This window comes from Mauremys mutica, chromosome 4, assembly GCF_020497125.1.
Source record: "Mauremys mutica isolate MM-2020 ecotype Southern chromosome 4, ASM2049712v1, whole genome shotgun sequence".
Taxonomy (NCBI): domain Eukaryota; kingdom Metazoa; phylum Chordata; order Testudines; family Geoemydidae; genus Mauremys; species Mauremys mutica.
In genome coordinates this window covers 130939449-130955751 of record NC_059075.1, presented here as the reverse complement: position 1 = coordinate 130955751, position 16303 = coordinate 130939449, and positions in this window count along the sequence as shown.

The window sequence follows — 16303 nt, the reverse complement described above, 5'->3', positions numbered from 1 at the left end:
CTGTCAATTGACTCAGCCCAGATCCTGAAGACTGGCTCTTCTGTACCTACTGCATCCCACGGAGGGGGACATAGAATCATAGAAGATTAGGGTTGGAAGAGACCTCAGGAGATCATCTAGCCCAACCCCCTTCTCTTTGTGTCTCCCCAACCTAGGGCCCCCAGAAGCTGGTCCAATCCCAAGAAGCAACTTAGAGCAGTCTCAGCGATGGGATGGCCTCCCAGGGGCTAGTCCAGCAGCAAGGGATGGCCAGAGCACAGCAGCACACTAGCCACACTGCAGAGTAAACTGTTTGGGGCAGGGACTATCGATTATTCTGAGTTTGTACAGTGCCTAGCACAATGGGATTGCAATCTCTTTCGGGGCCTCTGGAGACTACAGCACTATAAATAACACCAGCCAGTCAGGAAATCTTGTGATAAGAGTTGATCTGGACAGATTTCTGCCTTTTGGGGTATAGGAATGCAGTGCCCCAAGCAGCGCTGATTCAGCCTTTTCCTTTCACCCTAATCCAGATTAGAAGCCTCTTCTCTATGCCTCCATCCAGGCAGTAATGGGCCTGGTGTAAATGCAGCACCCGAGCACCTACTTGGTCTGTTCTTGAGCTTTTGTTGCATTTCCCCATACCAGTCTCACAACAGCATCCATCAGCCCAGAGTCAGCAGTCAAACGCTGCTTGTCTGTGCAGTTCTGCAGAAGAAATGCTCAAGGGATCTTGCAAACACGGGCTCTCTTACTGGATAAATATAAATAAAAGCCTGATTCCCACCAATATCTCCATGTCTGTTTCATTAGAGGCTACCTGAGCTTCTCCACCCAGCTCCCTGCACACCATAAGCCAGCAGTGGCTGGAAGTTGCACGCATTTGATACATGGGAGTGGTGAGCGCAGTGAGTCACTGGATACTTCAGGGATGAAGATTTGAAACAGAGATTGGTTTGTATTTCCTGGGTCTGGAGCAACAGCCCTTGACAGATCATATGCTTTTTCCCTGGCCCTTAATGTTCTTTGCCTTGTCACATTTCATGCATTCTGACAGCTAGAGAGATCTTTAGCAGGCTGATTGCTTGAAGTGGTTATATTCCCAATTTGGTCAATTATCAAACGCAAAAGGCCTTCACTGCTTGCAAATCAGAATGAGCTGGGAGATCTCAACCCAGAGCAAAGGGGCTGGGGATAAATAGCTCTCATGCCTGAGTCTCAGCTTCTCCATTCCTGCATCTGGGGCAAAGGTGACTTGGAACCACCTTTGGGTTCTCCATATTTGAGTACCGTGCAGAGGCCAAACCCTTGGCCTCTAACTTACTCTCAGCTTGCCATGGCCTCCGGGAAGCAGGCAATAGCTGTAGTGCAGTCACACACCATAGTCACCTCCCTTCCACTAGGAGCCAGATGAAGAGCTGGCTTCAAGGCCTTTATACCAGCCAAGGAGGCCCCCTGCACCAGCATGCAAATAAGCCTTAGTGTAAATAAGAATTGAGCCACCAAATTTTATTCCTGACTCTACCATTGACCTTCTGGGTGACTTTGGACAAGTCATAGAATATCAGGGTTGGAAGGGACCTAAGGAGATCATCTAGTCCAACTCGCTGCTTAAAGCAGGACCAATTCCCAGACAGATTTTTGCCCCAGATCCCTAAATGGCCCCCTCAAGAATTGAACTCACAACCCTGGGTTTAGCAGGCCAATGCTCAAACCACTGAGCTATCCCTCCTCCCAGCCTGAGCCCTGTGCCTCAGTTTCCCCATTCATAAAACAGGGAAAATAACATTCATCTGACTTTGTAAAGATCCTGAAGGTCTACAGATGAAGTGCACTAGGTAAATCAAAAGTAATGTTTGGACCAAACCCCCCAGCTAGGGAAAATTAGCCTGGCTCTACTGATTCCCATGAAGCTTTGCCAATTTGAGGATCTGATATATTGTTATTAAGAGAGCAGGTTGGAAAGGACCAATGTTTTTTGTTCTGTTTTGCAGGAAACTTTAAAACATTTTTGCTTCATTTTTTTAATTCCCCATGAAAATTTGTTGTGTTTTCAGATGGGGGGGCTTGAGGGGGAGGGGCAACCAAAAAAATAAAATGAAAATGTGGGGGTTTCAAAAGCCATAGCATTTGGGAGGTCCTTTTGTTGGGGTTTCCCACCCCTTCCTCCTTTCCGGTGGCCAAATGGACAAAGAAAATAAGGAAAGGGTTCCCTCATCTCTACAATAAGGGTGTTTCCATTGTCTGTTAGGGTTATAAATTCTCTGGGGCAGAGATTCTCTCCTACTCTATGTATATACAGCACCTGGCACACAGAGCCCCAGTCTCAGCTGAGGCCTTCTACAATACAAATAATTAGGAATGGCTGGCTGGTCCTCTTTCTCTGCTCTCCCTGGGGCTCAGGGGATCTGGGCAAATTGACACAAGGACAGCGGGCTGTCTTGGGGAAGACATGATGGACAGATCTGCTCTAGCCTCAGTGGTTGCCTGGAGTCCTGTCTCCATTAGAAGTTGGGCCTAACCCAATGTCCTTGGAGATTCTCATTGACTTGAATGGGCTTTGGATCATCAGCCCATTGGTGTATTCAGGCAGCAGACGGGGTGGGGAGGAAGAACAGTGCAGGCCCCAGTTCTGTCCCTATTTAGATCAAAGGAGATTTTGCCCCTGGTTTCAAAAGGGCCATAACTGGGCTGCTAGAATAGCTCTTCAGGCTGAACTCAGAGACCTCTCAAAGCTAGCAGTCAATCTGTCCTGGGTACATCAAGGTCCCAGCGCCATAGTCTGCAACTAGATGATTCTTCAGGCAGAGACAAAGAAAAGGTACTGACAAGACAGAGAGAGCAGCTCAGGGAGCAAGGTGTGTCTGCATCCCACCATCCAGAGGCTCCTTTGGAACTGCTCCCCACCTGCTTCACCCACAACCATAAAGGGGTCACTCACTTTCAGGCGTCAGCTAGTTTGTAAAATAAATCTTCCCCCTTCAGAAGGGAAGGAGTTTTTGTAAGGGCAAAACAGAAGACAGCAGGCTCACCCTTTCAATTTCACTTGAACCCTTTATTGTTTTTTGGTGCGATGCTTAATGACCCCGGGCTTGATTCTCCTGTCATTTTCATGGGTGCGCCTGGATCTATTTTGAAAGGGCAACTCCTGATTTACACCAGTTGGAGGAAAAGGCGAACCAAGCAGCTCTGTATAAAATCCCTTAGAATCTCCATATATGTTTCAGTTTGGTGTGGAAACCTCTTCCCCTCACCTAGCCCTCAACACAATCAATTTTCTACTTACATTTTAAGGGGGTGGAGGGAACATTTTCTGGCACTTTTTTGGCTCTCTTTTGGGAATGATTACTCCCAGATTTATTAGGGATTTGCGGTGGAGGCTTCTGTCCCTAGGATTTCAGAAATGCCACTCCCAGACTAGAGATGCATGGGCTGTGATTTATGGAGCGAGATTTCTTCTGTCCAGGAGTGTATAATTCACTGGGTTCTGGAAATGTCTTGTTAGTGATGGGAAGAATAAATCTGTCCATCCCCAGTGATGAAAAAAAGCCTTTCCCAAACCAGCCCTGCATCTTCACACAGCACAGGTGCCTCCTTCTTTGGAGAATCACCAGCCAACAAGGGATGGGCTGGATCCTCAGCTGGGGTAGACAGTATAGCTCTAGTGAAATCACGAGGCTGCACTGATTTACACTAGCTCAGGATCTGGCCCACAACAAGTGAAATTCAGCAATGCTGTAGGAGACAGGGTAAGCTGCATGTCGGGCAAAAGCTCATCAGGAAGCGGGTGAGAGTGGGCGTGTGGTGAGTGGCAAAGGAGCGTAACTTACGCTGTGTGGGATTCTATGCAGAATAACGGGACAACAGAGTTAGGTGGCCTGATTCTGCTCTCATTTACCGTGGTGTAAATCAGGAGAAGCTCCACTGAAGTCAGTAGGTTAAGTCCTCAGCTGGTCTAACTCAGCATAGAGCCAGGATCTGGCCCATTGGCTTTAAACTGGTGTCACTGCATCAATGTAAGGGAGGGGAAAATCCAGCTTAATAAATTACTCATATAAGTTTGATTCTTTACTTACACTGGTTTTACACCAGTGGAACCCCATTGATGTCAGAGGGGTTACTCCTGATTTACACCAGGAGGAGTGAGAAGGGAATCAGGCCCTTTATTACTATCGAGTTGCAAGGGGAGGGAACTAAGTTATCCTAGACACCCCTTGCCCCTGTTTAACTGATTTCCTTCCTGTAAGCTCCAGTCCAGTACAAAAGTTACACCTGAGCTGATTTGGCCCTATACATGTAACTCCACTGGAGCCGCACCTGGTTACACTGCAACCAAATTTGACACATTCTGTACACCCAGTGACCATCAAATCAGTACAGCACACAGCTTTGTCACTTCCACACACACAGCCCCAAATTTCTGACCAACTTATACCTGGAGGCCAAATTCCATTGTCAGTCACAGCAGAGTAAATCTGGAACAACTCCATTGAAATCAGTGGAGTTACTCTGGATTTACACCAGTATAGGACAGATTGGCCGCAGTATGTAGCATACACCAACTGAGAGTCTGTTCATGGTGATATAAGTCATCATAGCTCCATTAAAGTAAGTGGAATTACAAAATTTACACGAGCTGAGGACCTGGCGCAAGATGGTGTATGCACGCCAACGCTGGTGTCAATCTGGAATGACTCCACTTAAATCAGTGGAGTCCATTCAGCCCACAGTCTTCCAGGTGAGATGTATCCATTTTAACCCTGACTGCCTTTGGCTTAAAGCCAGGCCATTTGTGCAACTTACCATTCGCGCCATGGCTGATTTAAAACTGCATGTCAAGCTTTTATTGGGGGGGGGGGAAGGGGGAGGGAGAGAGAGGGTGGAGGGGAAGAGAGAAACTCTAAGGAAAAAGAAATTGAAAAGACTGACAGTGGCATGACCAAACCCTTTCCAAACCACCCTGGCAGTCTCCCACATTTCATGTACTGAGTACAAATCTTTCCCTGTTAGAGTGTGAAACACTCAGGGAAAACACTGTTGGCTTTGTAGGCATTAAACTTTCAGTTTTGGAACCCTGCTGAGTGCAGTTTACATAAAGAGAGGGAGAAGGAGACATTCTTTGAGGAGGGGAGACGCAGCCAACAAATCCCAATGTGGCGAATCTAATTCAGTCTTGCAACATAAAGCAGAGTTTATTGGTCCAAATTATCCAGCTAAACAGGCATTAGACTGACCCAGCTCTTCAGCTGGTAATAAACCAGCATAGCTCCATTAACTTCAGCCACTGGGCCAGATCCTCTGCTGGTGTAAATCAGTATAGCTTGCACTGACCTCCATGGAGCTGTGTTGGTTTACTCTAGCTGAGGAACTGGCCCTCTAGAGAGCATGCTTCGTCAAGGGCCAGAGGATGAAGGGCTAACTCTGTTCTCAGTGATGCAGGTGTAAATCTGAAGTCACCTCACAAATTTCAGGACAGTCACTTTGGATTTGCACCAGTGAGACTGACATCGGTACCTGGTTCCAAGTCATTATTCAGGCAAAGTTCTTTCAATGGGTGTTTTGCCCAAGTAAACGCGGAGTAGAACAAGCATTTGGGTTTTGGATCTAGAGTTGAAAGGAGACTGGAAAGTGGGAGTAAAATGAGGGGGAAAACACTGGGTCATGCTGGAGCTGTTTCCATTTGTCTCCAAAGGTGAAGGGCAACTCGTTTAAGAAACTGGGAATCTTTGGACTCAGTCTTGGAAGTGGGATCACCCAGCAGTCCTTGAGATGAAGGGATTTAGACCTCCAAGTAGCTGTTCGAACTAGACCAGAGCCAGTGTCTTGGATTCAGCACTTCAGAACATCCATCTTTATCATTTCAGTCCATCTGTAGCCATCATGGTCAACAAGCCAGTGGAGATGCTCCAGTTATACACCTGCATAACAGAGAGCAGGCTCAGGCCTGGAGTAAAGCCTTCAGGAACTGGGCCTTGATCAGTTATACTTCCCAGTGTCTGCCAGGCCAGTCTAGGTCTCCATCAGGGGCAAAAGGCTTGAATACCGCGTGCAGATGTGGTCACCCCATTTCAAAAAAGAGATATTGGAACTGGGAAAGGTTCAGAAATGGGCAACAAAAATGATTAGGGGTATGGAACAGCTTCCGTATGAGGAAAGATTAGTAAGACTGCGACTTTTCAGCTTGGAAAAGAGACAAGTAAGGGGTGTATGATAGAGGTCTACAAAATCATGACGGGTGTGAGAACATAAATAAGGACGTGTTATTTACTCCTTCTCTTAACACAAGAGCTAGGAATCACCAAATGAAATTAATAGGCAGCAGGTTTAAGCCAAACTATTGGAAAGATTTCTTCACACACCGCACAGTCAACCTGTGGAACTCTTTGCCAGAGGATGATGTGAAGGCCAAGACTATAACAGGGTTCAAAAAAGAACTAGATAAATTCATAGAGGATAGATCCATCCATGGCTATTAGCCTGGATGGGCAGGGATGGTGTCCTTAGCCTCTGTTTGCCAGAAGTTGGGAATGGGTGACAGGGGATGGATCACTTGCTGATTACCTGTTCTGTTCATTCCCTCTGGGGCACCTGGCTGTCTGAAGACAGGATACTGGGCTACATGGACCTTTGGTATGACCCAGTATGGCCATGCTTATGACAGAGTCCCAGGGGCAAGAAGCTCTGATGTATAGAATGTGGAAATTTTACTTTGAGTGGATTGGTTTGCCTCACCTCCTTGAGGAAGTTAAGAGAGCGAGTGTATAATACGTGTGTGTGTGTGCATATGATTATAGTATATTTGGGTATAGTTGTAATATACATGGGGTGGGCATGATTATAATGCACAAGTGTTTGTGATAATAAGATAGGAGTGTGTTTGTTTTGTGTGTGCATGTGATTAATCTAGCTCTGATATAACACTTTTCATTCATAGAGCTCAAAGTGCTTTACAGAGGAGATCAGTATCTTTATCCCCATTTTACATATGGGGAAACTGAGGCACAAGGAGAGGAAGTGATTTGCCCAAGGTCACCCAGCAGGCCAGTGGCAGAACTTGGAATAGACATGTCTCCTAAGTCCCAGTCCAGTGCTGAGTCCACTGCTTCCATCTGATTATAAAATAGGTGTGTGCACATGTTTGTTTATGTGCATGCACATGGCTATTATATGTGTGTGGGTATCTGTGAGATAATATATTATAATCACACACACAAATTCATGTGTGTGTGCCTAGCTACAGTATACATGGATGTTTGTCTGAAATTATAAGGGGTATGTTTGTGCTTTCTTTGTGAGCCCTGAAAATGTGATAATTACATACTTGTCAGCCTTGTTAAACAACAAATCTGGACTCAGCTTTCTGGAACCAATAGATTTCCTGCTGAAATCGGCTCAAGGGGCTCCCTTTTCTAGTCACAATGTGATGTGACATGTTATTACAAACAGTCACTGAGAAAAATCTCCCTGGGTGTATTAATAACGTTCTTTTACTGCCCTCAACACGTGTTCCTGGAGGAGATCTTATTTCAGGGAAAGGCTAAGCCTATGCAGAGAAACACCAGACCAAGATCGCCTCCAATCGTTGTTGGGGCATGTAATACAATGTTTCCATGTGGAAGAGGTTCTAAAATGCAACATAGATGCTAATGGAGCTACATCGATTTATACCAGCTGAAGGTCTGGCCCAAAATGTCTCTAACTCTTCATCCAAAGCTTAGTTCAAATAGAGGAAACATATGTATATTTGCAGGGCTAGACTGTAGGCAGCTTTTCTGTTATCTCTGACTTTTTATTTTATGGTACCTAAATGTGCTCATGTGGGACATAAAAAGATCCCATGATTAGAAAGACTCAGTCTATTTAGTCTGGACAGAAGGACAGGTCAGAGGTCTATAAAATAGACATTGCTACAGAGAAAACTAAGCCTTTGACCATAAAATTTGACCCAGGAGGACAGGAATGTGCTTTCTGAGATGAAAAGGCAATAGACTTAAAAGAGATTTTTTAAAATACCTTTTAAAACAATCTATAGAGAATTGACCTTTGGAACTTACTGCTGCAGGATATTAGTAGAAAACATATGTAGAAGGGAGGACTCACCACTTCAGCACCCCCTTGCAGCTGGGTGTGGCCTGGCAATTCTTTCCTCTAGTGCCCCCGGCCATCAGTCGCTCAGGTCTGGTAGTTGTTTGCCTCTCCTTATGAATGAGCTCTCCTTCTAGATCGCATTTAGTTTCCGCCCCCCCCCCCCCCAAACACACACACACACTCTTCTGGGGTAAAAATAAAAGAGTCCAATAAACTAAACTCCAATAAACATAGCTCTTCACCCCTACCAGGCTTACTCACCTGCAGACCCTCTGCCCCTTCCGGGCTCTTCAGGGCTGTCCTCCGGCTCTGGTACAGAGTGCCACTTCTCAGGGCCATCTCCCAGGAGGCCCAGCTCCAGACTTAATGGTCCTTTTGCCCCTGGTGCCAAGTTCTTTCCGCACGGCTGTTTCTGGTGGCCATAAGGGGAACCCAGGCCCTCACTCTCCTCTAGGCTCCAAGCCAGGGACCCTCTGGCAAGCAGCTAAGATCTGTTCCCTCAAACTCCTCACTGCTTCCCTGGACTCCTTCGTTCAGGCCCTTTTCTCCCTAGGCCTATTGCACTTCTGCCTCCCTCTAGGCCTTTCCTCCAGTCCCTAGCAACCAGAGCAGGACTGCAGAGTGATTCCCTTCATTCCCTGCAGCCTCCTTCTCATGAGGGCAGCCTCCCTCTCTGCTCCCACCCAGCTGGGCTCCATCTTCAGCTGAGCCTGGCCCACTCTCCAGCTGCAGCCAGGTGCCTTAAGTGAGCTCTCAAGCTCCAATTAACCCTTGCAGTGCCCAAGTGGGATATATCCCTCATCATGCATATAATAATACATAATAGCAATAATGACTACAAAATGATGGGTCCTTCCTTGCATAGCGCCTTCACCTTGGCAGCTCAAGATGCTTGATGAAATAGGTTCAAGAAGTGGCAAGTGATGTTCAGAGAGGCTAAGGACCAGGCCCACATAGGAATGGAATGGAAGTTAGGAACCTAAATTACTTTCTGGACCTACGCCTAAGTGACGTGCCCAGGGTCACACACCAGGAAGAGAACTCTTGTCTCCTGACATCTGCCTCCCCTCTCAGGCAGGCAAATCGTTTGATAAGATTCCAAAAAATGGTTTCAACATTTATGGGCCAGATCCTGAAGCATGCGGTGTGGCAGCGCCTGTCATTTTACCCTAGCTTGATGCCATTCATCTTCCTGCACGGGCCAGATACTCTGCTTGATTTCAACGGAGCCCTGCTGATTTGCAGCAGATGAGAATTTGGCCCTTTCTGTGAAGAATAGCATCAAGCCGGGATACACTAATAAGAGCTATCAATCCTCATCGCTTCCGGGTATAAACGATCTTTAACTGGACACCCCTATGAGAAACGCCACTGCACACAATGGTACAGAACTGCACCATTAGATACACTATGGGATGGAGTCTTACGCCGTATTTTGACCATCTGATGTAAGCCTAGGTCAACAGCAAGATATAGGCCTACGCGAACCATCGTGTCTGTTGCAATGTGGCTCTCCCTCTAGACCTATCACAAACTGGACATATTGTCCATTCTCCTGAATGGTGCTCTGGACACACCACAACTTCTGATGCCATTTGTCCCTCATTCTGCACCCCAGATCCAGAGCTCCCCTGGAGATACCTAGGGTGCTCAGAGGACCTCACTGAGGCAAAGGAAGAGAAGTTATATGAAATGCAGAAGGGAAAGCTTCCCTCTTCTCACGGCTTTACGTCCCCCTACCCCATCCTTCCTACTCTGAGCAGGAGCAGAAGCGAGACCTGAGTCGAAGAGCTGGCCAAATACACCTGTTTGTTAGCCCTTCCCAGGCCAACTGAGATACCTTCCCATCTGGAGAGGAGACTGAGCCAAAATCTTGGATCCAAACACCTCTTAGCTTGGAGGATGCTTGGCTTCCACTCTGGAGCTGGTGCTGATTCCAGATCCAAACTTTGCAGCAACTCCCTTCTCCTATAGAGGACTGAAGCTTAACCCAAACACTCCGGGCCTTGAGGAGATGTTCATGTTTAGATCTGTACCCAGACTTGAACGTCACAGCTGGGGCCAATGGTTGGGTTGGCCAGAACACTCAGTGGTGCTCACTGCTCCCATTGAAATCAGTGAGAGTTTTACCATGGCCGTCAATAGGAGCAGGGTCAGGCCAGGGCTTTTGGAAATTCCATTCTCTCTCTATCGGGGTCAAACCAAAAACCTGGATCCAAACAGCCCTGAACTTAAGGATCATTGGGATCTGGAGCTGAATTATGCAGCTCAGGCCTCTCTCTGTTCCCATCACAACACAGCTCACCCTGAGCCTGTGCACTGATGCAATCATAGTTCATAGAGAATTGGGATTTGAGCTGATTCAAGGACAGCACAAAAAGCTGGAGGAATTAAATTAGGACTCTCTCCTCCCCACCTGGACTTTAAAATTAATATGGCAAAGCCACTTCAAACAAACCAGTCTGGCTCCAGGTTTCCCAGCAGAGACAACAAACATGCTAAGCATCAGGGAAAGGCTGCAGCATTGTTGTCAGTGGGCTCTGAAGGAACGTGATTTCATTTGGGGTTTGAGATAGTACAGTGAAATTGACAGTGGCTTGAGAAAATACTCATCTGCTGGATGTTATCCCCTGGACCTGCTGTGAACTGCACGGGTCTTTCCGGCTGCCCTCTAGGAGTGACTAACGCTGAACGCATTACAGGAAGGAGCAGGGGAAAGCGAGAAGGGCAGAAAAAAAGAGAATGAATCCCGTTCATGGAGTGAATTCCTTTGTGTATAGAATCAGGCTGACCTCCCAGTGCTGCACCCAGCTCTGCTAAATCAATGGGAATTTTGCCAGTAGGATGACCACCAGGCCGTTCTTTGAAGATGTATTGAAATGCATCAAAACTGATATTAAGTACCATTTTAAACATTCGGTTGAAGCTCATGACAATTGCACAGTATACTTGAGAGCAGTGGATATGTCCACTTCAGTGAAAAATACATGCTCTGCTAAATGTATTTCCCTAAATGTCCCGTAAAATAAAGCATTGTCCCTTATGTTTCATGTGGTTTTCCCTTATTTCCATCCAGCAAAGCTGGTCACCCTATTTGCCACTGAACACAGGACTTGCCAGACTGGATCATACCAAGGGTTTCATCTAGTCTCCAACGTTGGCCAGTGCTAGCTGCTTCAGAGGAAGGTGCAGGAAACCTGGCAGGAGGCACTGATGGCATAACCTTTCCCAAGGGAAGGATCCTTCCTGACAGCAGTCAGCTAGAGGCTGGTTCACACCCTGAAGTAGGAGGGTTTATAGCCCTTCCCAACCTCTTGGTCACTTTTTAAAAATCTTTGCTCTTCTCACTCAGTGTATCGGGGTCCACTCACCACTCAGCACCCCTTCGTGGCCAGGCACAGCATCAGCTCTCTTGTGGGGCTCATCACCCCTGCCGACGGTCACTCTGGCTCTGGAGGTGGTTTCTCTGCCCGTAACTCATCCAGTGACTCAGTCCGCCAGCCAGGTCATTGTCTTTAGTCCACCTTTTCCTGGGTCACTGTCATCCAAACTACAAATCTCCAAAATGTCTTTAACACAAAACAAACCCTTCTGCCAGTCCTTGGGTCAGCCTGACCCCCCCCCCTTGCTGGGCTCGACAACCGTTGCTGCCCCTTCCTTGGGACCAGTGGGGGAATCCAGTCCTGCTCTGTACTCTGGGTTCTGGCCCATGGCCTTGTGCTGCACACCTAAGTCAGCCCTTTTACATGTATTGCAGTTTTTGCTGGGCCACTTCCTAACCTCACCTCTGGGTCTGCCAGTCTCTTCCCTGTTTGAGCAGGATCCTACCCAGGCCTCCCTGCCTGGAGAGCGGTCCTCACTCTCTCTGCTTGGCCAGGGTCCCCTTGCAGCTGAGCTCAAAGCGCTTTACAAACATTCATTTATTTAACCCCCCAGCACACCCACGAGACAGATAAAGTATCATTCTCCCTGCTAAACAAATTGTCCAAGGCCAGTGAGAGAGAGCAGGACAAGAACCCAGGAGTCCTGGTTCCCAGCCTAGGCTCAGTCTTCCGGACCATGGCAGCTCTTGCACACACCAAAACAAACACACATGTGGCAAAATTAAATGGAAAACAAAACCTCTTCGGTCCTACCCAGAAAGATACCAAAACTGCACTCTATGCAGTGTTGCTGTAGCCATGTTGGTCCCAGGATATTAGAGAGACAAGGTGGGTGAGGGCATATCTTTTATTGGACCAGCTTCCTAAAAGATATGACCTCACCCAAACTGTCTATCTAAAAATGTGCTGTGATTAATAGGAGAGAGAATGCCAGAGGCTCCAGTCCTTAAAGAAAGCACCTCACCAACCCTCCCCCTTTGCCATCCCTCCTTATGTAGACACAGACACACACACAATATTCTGCTGTAATTCTGGACAGTCTCAATCCAATCCCTCTGATCACAGTTTTCTGTGAGGAACACATAGATGCAAAAGGTACTTCTATATGTAGATTGTTAATAAAGAGCTTTAAATACTAGCAGTAAACCCTTTGAAGCATTCATTCAAACCAATAAGGCTAGATAGGAGTTATACTAGGTTTAATAATACATAATGATTTGTTGCCAGGAGACTTCCTATTTAGCAATGATTTATAACACAGGACAGGAGGTGGGGGAAATCTCTGAAACTACAGCTGTTGTGAAGGAATCCAGCTTGGAAAGTTAAGTGGGTAATAATGGATTAAATAGAAAAAATATTTGGAGAGTTAAATATATGTCAAGTAAAAAATAAATATAAAACTCTTTCTTCCAGCAGCTATATTTTACTGGAAGATTAGATAGATAGTTAGATACTATTTAAAGCCTTTCAGGAAAGTATCTCTAGATCTAATACCTCACACACAAAGCTCATGCACTCTATCTGTTTCTCACCGATGCTCCTTGACACAGGCCCCAATTCAGCAAAGCGCTAAAGCACATCCTGAACTTGATTCACATGCTGAAGTGCTTTGCTGAGGCTGAGTTTTAACTCTCCAAATCTCTTACAGAAGGTCCTGCAGACCCTTACTCACCAGGTCCACTCACCTGAGTAAAGATGACTCACTTGTGTGAGGCTTGTGGGCTCAAACCCTAATTCTGCCTCTAGCTATCGTGGTGGGCTTCAATAAGATTGCCTGGGTCCTAAGTGTGAGTGCGTTACCACTGTTGTACTCCAGCTATTATTTATTCACTTCTTCTGCTTTAGGCCATGGCTACACTACAGATCCGATGTTGTATACTCACCCTGGCCTAGCCCCTAGCACAGCCCTACCCTGACAGCAGGAGGAGTTCTGCCACTGGAGGAACACCACCTCCTTGCCACTTACCTGGTTTTCTCACCCCCTTACCGACACATAGCTACACCAGTCTGTTTAAAATGTGGACCAGGCCATAGTTTCACTACGTCCTTCAGCTGTTTGTGTTTACAGAGCTGTAACTATCCTATTAACCCTGTAATGCCTATGAAGCTATAAAGAGACACTATATTCTCTGGTCCATGAGGGACCTGTATTCCAACCCCTGCCTGTCTAGCCCACCTGTTCTCAGCTCCCAGCAAAGGGCCCAGCCCCTGTTACAGCATAGGGCCTGAGCCAAAGTTCTGTTGAAGTCAGTGGCAAGCTTTTCCATTGACTTCAATGGGCTAAAGGCACAGCCACATGGCCATATGGCAGAGCACATTCCTTCCCTCCAGGTGTAATTAACACAAGACTTTTTGACGCAGTTGAGTCTGGCAAATATTTCCCCTCCCACCTCGCAGAGGTGTAAGGAGCTGCATTCCCCCCCCCACACACACACACACCTGCTTCTCTCACGTTGGTATCAGCGCTTTGATTTGTGCCAGGATGGCTGGTGTTATTCCCCAAGACTAGTGAGCAATGTGCAAGAGCATCCCCCCTCCACACACACACACCTGAAGCTTATTGTCCTGCAACCACTACTCATTCCTGCGCACAGGCATTTTCCCCTTTGCCCAACAGGCGCTTGAATGCCCGCTTGGACTGGAAGCTCAGAACCTGATGTTCATAAAATGGGGGAAGAAAACAGCGGGTGGGGGGTTCTTGTTCTGGTTGAACTGCTTTTGATGATCATTTTTTCCTCTCTTTTTTTCTTTCTTGATGTTCTTTGAGGGAGGGATTCGGAGAACTTTGGAAGAAGAAGAAGAAGAAGAAATGTATTGTATTGCAATAGCTGCTCCTGGGAGCCAGTCAATGGATCTGTCGCGCTAGGGGCTGTACATATAACAAAGTGTTTGTTTTGTTGGTTAGTTGTTGTCTCTCCATTTGGGTTTTTTTTCTTTATTTGGTTTGATTTTCGTGTCTGGGCGTTTGGATTGGAAGAATATTTTTGTTTTGTTGGCACGATTTGTATTGTTTCCTTGGGAAGTTCTGTGTTTCTTTTTATATTATGAATTAGTATTATTATTTCTGGCTGATTGGTTAGTCGGGGGATGTTTGGCTGGTCTTTGTTTCGGTGAGCTTTTGGTCGGTTGGTTTTATTTTCATATCAAGGCAGTTTTTTTATTTTTTAAAGCCTGAAATTTTAGGGGGCGATTCTCTTTTACTCTCAGGGATTCACTTTCCAAACTGTATCTTGTTCGGAATCAAACAGGAGACCGACGGGTACGGTTGCAGTGGAAATTGAAAACCAGACACTCAGCCTTGAACTCAGCCTTCCCCAACCCAGCGGAGCCTGTCCCAGGAAGACCGTGACCCCGTAAGGGAAGCAGGCTACCAACACACCGAATACAGCAAAGCCAGCCAGGCCGGCGATTGCTGCCTGCGGAGCGCTACGAACGGGCAGTGCGGGCCAGGCAGAGATCCTGGCTAAAACAGACCGCCCTTGGCAAAGAAGAAATGTGCCTGGGGGAGGATTAAACCGACTTCTCACCTGCCCCGCGAATGTGTGGGGCGAACACAGGCGCCGGGGGGGAATTCGGGCTCCCTGGGAGCCCATGGCAGTGATTGAAACGGGGCCAGGAGTTCGCCCGCAGTCTGAAGAGGGCAGAGGAGGGAGCCACCCTCAAGGCAAGGAGCAGCGTGTCCCTGATGGAGTTTAAAGGAAGCATTTGTCCTCCTCTGGTCTCCGTCTTCCCCACCCCCAGCGTCTCCCAGCCGGTCCCCATGTTGCAAGCCCTGGTGTCTGTTTCAGGGCGCTCCCCGGCTGTGTCCCGTGCGAGGGCCGGTGCGGCAGTCGGGGAATGGGTGCGGGGGTGATTTATCTGTCTCCACGTCCCTCCTAGATCGTGTCAATTGCATCACACAATGCGCCCCTTAGGGCACAGTGAAAAGGCGGGGGGCAGTTTCTGTCGCTGCGGGTAGAGGAAGGAGCTTCGCAGTTGGGCCCCTCTGAAATAAAGGTCCACAAACCACTGGGTTGTTTTGCTGTTTTTCCCTCTTGAAAAAAGTACTAATTCTTCAAACGATATTTTCTCATTTGCACCGCAATCCTCTCTGTACCTGCCGCATACAATGTGGAATAATGCAAGCGCTTCCCATAGGCATGTACTTTATAGACTGTGAGAGAGAGAGAGAGACTATACCCGAGCACACCCATCTAGCTTGTGCGTGCCATGGGCACGTGAGCTAGGCGGTTAGAATATCTAGTATGTAGATTAGCTAAACCAGGAGGCTAATTACGTGCAAGTGATCTGAAGGAAAATTGGCCTGATTGACTCAAAGGACAAGGGGAGACGTGGGGAAGAAAAGCCAAAAATCTCATCTCCGAGATCCAGTGGAGCGGGGCCAATGAGACAAGCGGCGTAATCGAGCAGAAGCTGGTTCGGTTATTGGCGTCTGTTAATTAAACAAACAAAAATGATCGTGGAATTAAAACACCAGCCGCTGACACAAGCCCAGAGAAAGCCATAACGGGACCCTCAGCCCAGCTCTTCCAGCAAATCCAGCAGATCCCTTTGAAAGGGGGAGCTGCTGGGAGCTCTGGGTGCTTTCCTGTGCTGGGATGAAGGTTTAAACAAAGACAGACCTGGCGTGGGTGACTGGGCCGCACATTTCCAGCCAGTCCCAGGAAAGCTAAGGGAGAGCGGTGGAGCATTGAGTTCCCACACGTGCGGGCTGTAATAAGGACCACCGGGCTGTATAGGGAAGGCAGGACAGGCCCAGGGGGAGTCCTGGTCTCTCTGTATGAGCCCAAGGGGCTGGGCTGGGATTAGAGGGTTAATAAACTTGATGGGAGACACACGTGACTGGATCC